This window comes from Cervus canadensis, chromosome 2 (genome assembly GCF_019320065.1).
Source record: "Cervus canadensis isolate Bull #8, Minnesota chromosome 2, ASM1932006v1, whole genome shotgun sequence".
Taxonomy (NCBI): domain Eukaryota; kingdom Metazoa; phylum Chordata; class Mammalia; order Artiodactyla; family Cervidae; genus Cervus; species Cervus canadensis.
This window is the reverse complement of record NC_057387.1, coordinates 110489330-110496669: the sequence shown is the minus strand read 5'-3', so window position 1 is coordinate 110496669 and position 7340 is coordinate 110489330.

The following is a 7340-nucleotide window of genomic DNA, read 5'->3' as shown; positions in this document are numbered from 1 at the left end:
GGCAGGCAAACAGGGAGAAGGGCTTGCCTGGAGCTCAGTCCACTCAGGGTCCCGTGCGTGCGGGGCTGGGCTGGGAATCAGGACACGGGCTGACCATGTCCGCCCTGTCAATGGGCAGGAGCACCCCCGAGGTGGGCTGACCAGTGTCCCCCCCAAGACATGCCCATCTGGAGCCGGTGAGGGGGGCCCTCGTGGGGAAGGGTCTTGGCCTGGGTCTTGGCACCTGCATGTGGAGTCCATCCTGATTGAAGCCCCCGTACCCCCACAGTGGCCACATGCCCTTAAGGGCACCCCCAGGACTCTTAAGGATCAGGAACCCCAGATCCCAAAGGCAGCAGGTCGGGACAGGTCTAGTCTCTGTAGCCAAACCCACAGACCAGGAGCAGAAGGCGGGCAGCTGGGAGCACAGGCCACTGTACCCTCCTGGCCCCTCTCGGCGGTGCCCGAGGTGTGCTGTGTTCATGGCAGATGATCCCAGACTCCTTACTTTACAGACCCTGGGGGGAGCGGGGAGAGACGCTGTGGAAACCCTGGGAACTGGCTGATGAGAAAAGACCCTGCGAGCTCAGCTTTAAAACGTGGTCTCCGTTCCCGCCACCTCCCGAACTGCCAGAGACCTTCCTGCCGCAGTCAGCCTGCAGCACAGACTCCTGCTGAACAGGACAGGAGTCCAGGCTCTCCGAGGACCGCCCATCCCACTGAAACATGGGTCCAGTGGTCCAGCCTGAGGCTGGTGAGAGCTGAGCGTGCATTCCGCAGAGCCTCCGTCCATTGTCCAGGTCCTTGTCTTGAAACCCCATCTTCCATCCTCAGGATGGACGTGGCCCTGATGACCTTGGCTTCTGACCTAGAAATAGGCTCCTATCACACAGAGCTTAATAGCATCAGTGCTGATTGACTTCTGGACACTTCAGACGCCTTCACTTTTCCTGGAAGTGTTTCCTTTTAACAGTGACAACATTCCCAAAGCTGTCCTGGGGGCCGCCAGCCCATACCCTGTCCCCAGGGCCTGGCCGCTGGAGTCCTGGCCACCGTCAGGTGGGGATGGGGAGGACATCTCTTTGCAGACATTCCCCCATTCCTCCTGGGGTGAATCGCTGCCTCCTCTCAGCTCTGAGCCTCACCAGAGTCTTCTCACCATGCTGCCAGTAACAACATCTCTGCATCTTGTCATCCATCTCCCCTTCCAGGCTGGGATCACAGAAAACTAGGAAAATGGAAAATGGGGGCTTCCCTGGCAGCCAAAGGGTTAAGAGACCATGCTTCCAATGCAGGGGGCACAGGTTCAATCCCTGGTCAGGGAACTGAAATCCCACATGCTGCATGGCATGGCCAAAAAACTAAAAAAATAAAATTCAAACATTAAAAAGGAAAAACCAAAGCCCTAGCTGTCTCTAACATTTTAAAGATGAGCCCAGCGCCTGGCATACCATGGGCATTCAATAACGATGGCCTGATCCGTGATTGAATAAATTAACAGGAGCCAGGGCAGAATAAACCACAGGGAAAGATATTCACAGGCTGCACAGCTGGGCAACGGGTGATTTTTCATTGACACTCCAGCTCCGCACGAAATTCAAATTCTCATTAGAGCACAGCCTAAAACACAATCCCCACTTTAACCACGATCCTGAGAAAGGCAGCGATGGGGGGACCCTAATGCGTTCTTCCTATTGATGACAGCCCCGCGAAAAGGAATGAAAGGCTCAGCTTCAAACACTTTGCTGTGAAAGCCTAAAAGGAAGCAAATTCAGCGTGGTAGCGTGAGGCCCGGGCCCTTTCAGACACACCACGGCCACCGACTCGCCGGGTTTGCGACGCGCCCCGTGACACGCCGCCGTGCCAACCCGCATTCTGAGTCACCCAAGCAGATTTAATGCCCTCGCCACAATGCCTCTCTCGGCCTTTTCTTCTGAACGTGGTTAAAGGGAAGACTCCAACCTACCTAGGAAAGGATTTTAATCAGTTTAGTTCCGGAAATAACTATGGAAATTCAGATTTTTCCATTCTACTGCTTCTTAACATTATATTCTAACAAATGGCTGATGAAGCCCCCCTTTTTTTCACCCCCTCTTTTATTCCCGCCCCCCAACCTGTCGGGAGAAATGACAAGATGGTCAGCCCTTCTGAATCCCGCATGGAAAAGACTGAGTGAATAAGCATATGAAAAGCCAGCAGAAATGAAGCTTCGGAAAATAAGAAAAACACCAACGTTGCCCATCGCTTGTCACACACCCTACAGATAACCAGGCCCCCACCCGGTGAAGACCCTTCCTCCCACGGTCAATCAACTCGGTCCTCGGGAAGCACAAGCCTGGGAAACCCAGACAACGTCGTATAGACAGTGGCTGACAGCAGGGTCCGGTGACTGTGAACGCACGCGGACAACACAGGCCCGCAGAACACAGTGCGCCCTCAACATGTGACATCGGAGACACTCCGGGCCGCAGAGCACGCAAGCACCGGGACAGGGAAGGAAACTCGCCCAAGCTTGGAAATTCTTGGTGTGGCTTCAGAGGCGCTTCAGAGGGGTAAAGCACTGACTTACCCCTTTATCCCATCACTCAGCCGTGTCTATTGGCACGTGCACGCCTCTGACCTCTGCAAAAACCCTTTAATGGAGGTGAAGAAGCCATTTTAAGGGTAAGAAAACTGAGGTTCGTGGAAGGACTATTATATTACCAGCATCACCCAGTTATTGAGATGCAGAATCGAATCTGTCACCCTGCTGTCTTCATGCAGCTCTGTCACCAACCGTGTTCTTTCTGGGGCCTTCTAAACTAAATGTTGTAATTCTCTTGATTTTGCTTTTATGTCTGCTTTTTTTAAAATTGTTTTATTCAACCTACTCTCTTCACAGATTCCTTTAGTTCTGATGTCTTCCTTGCTTTGTGAATCTAATGTTTCCTTTTTCTTCCTTCCTGCTTTAAAGGTGTTTAAAGCTGTTAACAAAAAAAGGAAAGATAAAAGCTCCCAGGGGCACCTCAAATGTTGACTACACTTTATTTGCCTGTGCCTTTTTCACAAGTGTCTTCAATGTAAGCTAGTAATGAACCAAATTTGTGAAATTCAAATGAGAATTTCAGTCTGAATCCTGTGAAATTAATATATCTGCAGGCACCATGAGACTCTCAGTCTGAGTCTCGCATAGGTACTGAAGGTGTGCCTTGCCCTCACCTGTCAGCTAGTGTCCTTCTGCAGAGCTGAGGGGCAAGGAAAGGGGAACTGGGTGTTCTGGAGACCCCCTAGGATATACCCCCAGCCCCAGGACCATCAAGGACCTGCTCTGAACAGATTGTAGGTAGGCAAAGAATAGCAGCCAGAATTCTCATGTCTCGTGGTTGGCTTAGCCAAGACCCAGGTCCCTCCATCTCAGCTCTGCTGACATCTGGGGCCAGCAATTGTTTGCTGGGGGCCGTCTGTTCACTGTAGGATGCCCCTTCCTCGCCTCTACCCACCAGGGGCCATAGCGTCTTCACCCCCAGGGGAGACAACCAAAAATGTTTCCAGCCCCTGCTCGATGTTCCCAGGGGACAAAAGCACCCAGTGGAGGCAGGTGTGCCTCACCCCTTAAACTTCCGCCCACGGGCAGGCATTCGCTCTCCATGTTTCTCTGGAACACGTTGTTTCTTGCACAGAAAATGCAGACTGTGCTCAGAGGCTGCAGACAGAGGGGCTCCGGACCCAACACAGGCTCTGTGAGCCCCAGGCCGCTGACCAACCCTCTGCAGGGTCTGTGGAATTTGACCGTCTCAGAAACCCCATGAAGCAGGAACTGTTATCATCCGACTTTATAAATGAGGAAACAGGATCTCCAAGATTCCCCAGGACATGAGCACTGAGGGCTCTCTGGGCTTCGTGTTCAGCTACCCCAACTCTGACAGAGGTCCCCGTCTTCTAGAAGGCAGACTTCAATGCTATGGTCCAGCCTTTGGCTAGGCCATCCTAGACATGACCGTGGAAGTCGTGTACATGATGGGTGTGTTAGTTCCCAGATGGTAACGAAACCACATGTACGTGTGTGAGTGAGTGTGAGAGCCGATAACAGGGAAGAACACCCTTAGCATTTTACAGCAGGGTCAAGCCTTCATTAATCACCCAGAAAGCAAAAACCTTGCTGCAAATACAAACTGCCTACAATAAATAATTTAATTTCCTATCAGACCTTCCCCAAACTAGCATCATTCCATATTAAATGGACCTGTTATCAGTATTTGAGGGTCCTGGCAGGCACTGCCTGTATACACTGTCAAAGGTATAGGGGAACTTTCCTTGGAGGGTCCAAGACCACAGATAAAGGGGAGTGAAGTGTTTTTGAATACTGGGTGGATCGTTTCAAACATTTAGCTACCATTGCTCAGGAGAGGTGAGATCTCAGTGGCTCGTATCCATACAGAGGTACCCTCCTGGAGCTTCATACTGAAGCCTGGTCCTTCCGGGAGGGAACTTTGGGGACCTTCCTGACCTAATCCACCACCACCACTCACTCCATTCAGGGCAGATTCACCTGAGACTCCAGATTCTGCGATGTCAGGCTTAACTCAGACAGAAAGTCTCCTGGACCCATGATTGATGGTCAGTGTCCTCACAGGAGGAGCCCAACAAAGGCAGAATTTCCACATGCCTGAAAAATGGGGTCACACTGCTGAGCTGCTCTCTCCTGGGGAGACTCTGAGAAAAGGCCAGCTGTCAGTGATTTAGAATTTCTTGCTACTCAGTCAGAGAACTAAACACCGACGTCCATGGGGCCTCATCCCAGTTTGCGGCCGGGCTGCTGGGAGGACTAATGTCCATCATCCCATGAATCACTTTGGGCCGAAAGGATTTCACATCCAGTGCTGTCAGTGGCATTATGTTTCTCCTTCATTTTCAGGGAACCCAGTAAATAGCTTATACTTTGAACCAAATGGAAAGCCTTTATTAGTGACAATGGACTGCCACCTGGGTGGCTTGCAGTGATCCTCCTGCCCGTTGCCCTTTGGGATAGAGCATCAGGTGGAAGGGAAGGGGGCAGAAAACCTGCCCCATCTCCAGCGCCAAGCAGAGCTATCGAGGATCTGATGGCTGATTTCCTCCCCAGCCCAGACCCCGCCCCACACTGGAGCTCCTGACTGGATGTGGGGTTCAAATGCCGTCACTCGTTAGATCACCAGCAGTTTTATTACCATCTCAGAAGGCTGGCATTTTCAAAGACCTTTCTTTTTTTTTTTCTTTTTATTAAAACTTTTTATTTTTTATTAGGGTATAGCCAACTTGGAGAAGGCAATGGCACCCCACTCCAGTACTCTTGCCTGGAAAATCCCATGGAAGGAGGAGCCTGGTAGGTTGCAGGCCATGGGGTTGCGAAGAGTCACACCCGACTGAGCAACTTCACTTTCACTTTTCACTTTTATGCATTGGAGAAGGAAATGGCAAGCCACTCCGGTGTTCTTGCCTGGAGAATCCCAGGGATGGGGTCGCACAGAGTCGGACATGACTGAAGTGACTTAGCAGCAGCAGCAGCAGCATAGCCAACTAGGGCTTCCCTGGTGGCTCAGACGGTAAAGAATCCACCTGCAATACGGGAGACCTGGGTTCAATCCCTGGGTTGGAAAGAGCCCCTGGAAGAGGGCACAGCAACCCACTCCAGGTTTCTTGCCTAGAGGCTCCCCATGGACAGAGGAGCCTTGCGGGCTACAGACCATGGGGTCATAAAGAGTCAGACACAACTGTATGACTAAGCACAGCACAGCACATAGCCGGTTAACAAACAATGTGGAGAGTTTCAGGTGAGCAGTGAAGAGACTCAGCCATACATGTACATGTATCCATTCTCCCCCCAAACTCCTCTCCCAGCCAGGCTGCCACATAACACCGAGCAGACTTCCCCATGCTACACAGTAGGTCCTTGTTGGTTACCCATTTTAAATACAGCAGAGTGTACATGCCAAAGATCCTTCCATCACAAGAGACGCCCAAAAAATGACAGAAAGGCAGAATTCAGACTCTGGTCTCTGCATTTGTGGAGAGCTGCAGGCTTCTGCCTAGCCCATCTCCCCGCAGTGGCCACCACATATCCCAAACCACGCACATGACCTCTGCCAACTCCACGTTTAAAATATTAATTGATGACATTCCCACTGATGTTCTGTGCTCTTGACCTGGGCCTCGGTCATCCCACCTGCAGCCATATTGTCCCGTGCCATTGCTCCCAGGAAGGATGTTACACCAAAGATCAAAGGAAAGTATTCCACTCTGGATAAGCAAGTCTTCAGGGGGTATCCCAGGTGGCTCAGAGATAAAGAATCTGCCTGCAACGCAGGAGAAGCAAGAGATATGGGTTTGATCTCTGGGTCGGGAAGATCCCCTGGAGGAAGAAATGGCAACCCACTCCAGTATTCTTGCCTGGAGAATCCCATGGACAGAGGAGCCTGGTGAACTAGTTCATGGGGTCGCAAAGAGTCTGACACGACTGAGCAACTGAACAGGCACACACACAAGCAGGGCAGAGAAGAGGATTTCTGGAAGGAGCAGAGAGGGCTTAGTCACTGGCGCATCCCGCACCCAAGAGATGCACAGGGGTCTGCGACAGTGTGTGCTGAGCTCTACAGGGAGATGAAATCTACACGATGTGTCTAGATTCAATTCCTCCTCCTCCCTCCGCACCTCCAGCAGGAGGAAGTGGCGGGTGATTTTCACAGGCTTCAAGAGGTTGGAATGCAGAAAAGCACATGTGGCAGCCTACCCAGTACCCAAGTATGCTGTGGTCCAGCGTGGTGAGGAGCAGCAGAGAGACTCTTGAACAGAACTGTCAGAGGAGCCCTGCTGAGAACCAGAGGATGTCTCAGCAGACATCAGTGGGGATGGGGGCGGGGCGCCTCTGAATGGCAGAGATGGGGCCTCAACACTGAATTATTTTTGTTTGCCTATTACAGAGCTGTCTTTCCACCAGTCATATATGGATGTGACAGCTGGACCACAAAGAAGGCTGAATGCTGAAGAATTGATGCTTTTGAACTGTGGTGTTGAAAACTCTTGAGAGTCCCTTGGACAGCAAGGAAATCAAACCAGTCAATCCTAAAGGAAATCAGTCCTGACTACTCACTGGAAGGACTGATGCAGAAGCTGAAGCAATACTTCAGCCACCTGATTCGAAGAGCCAACTCATTAGAAAAGACTCTGATGCCTGGGAAAGACTGATGGCAGGAGAAGCGGACAACAGAGGATGAGATGGTTGGATGCCATCACTGACTCAGTGGACATGAGTTTGAGCAAGCTCTGGGAGATAGTGAAGGACAGGGAAGCCTGGCGTGCTGCAGTCCATGGGCTTGCAAGAGCTGGACATGACTGAACGACAAATT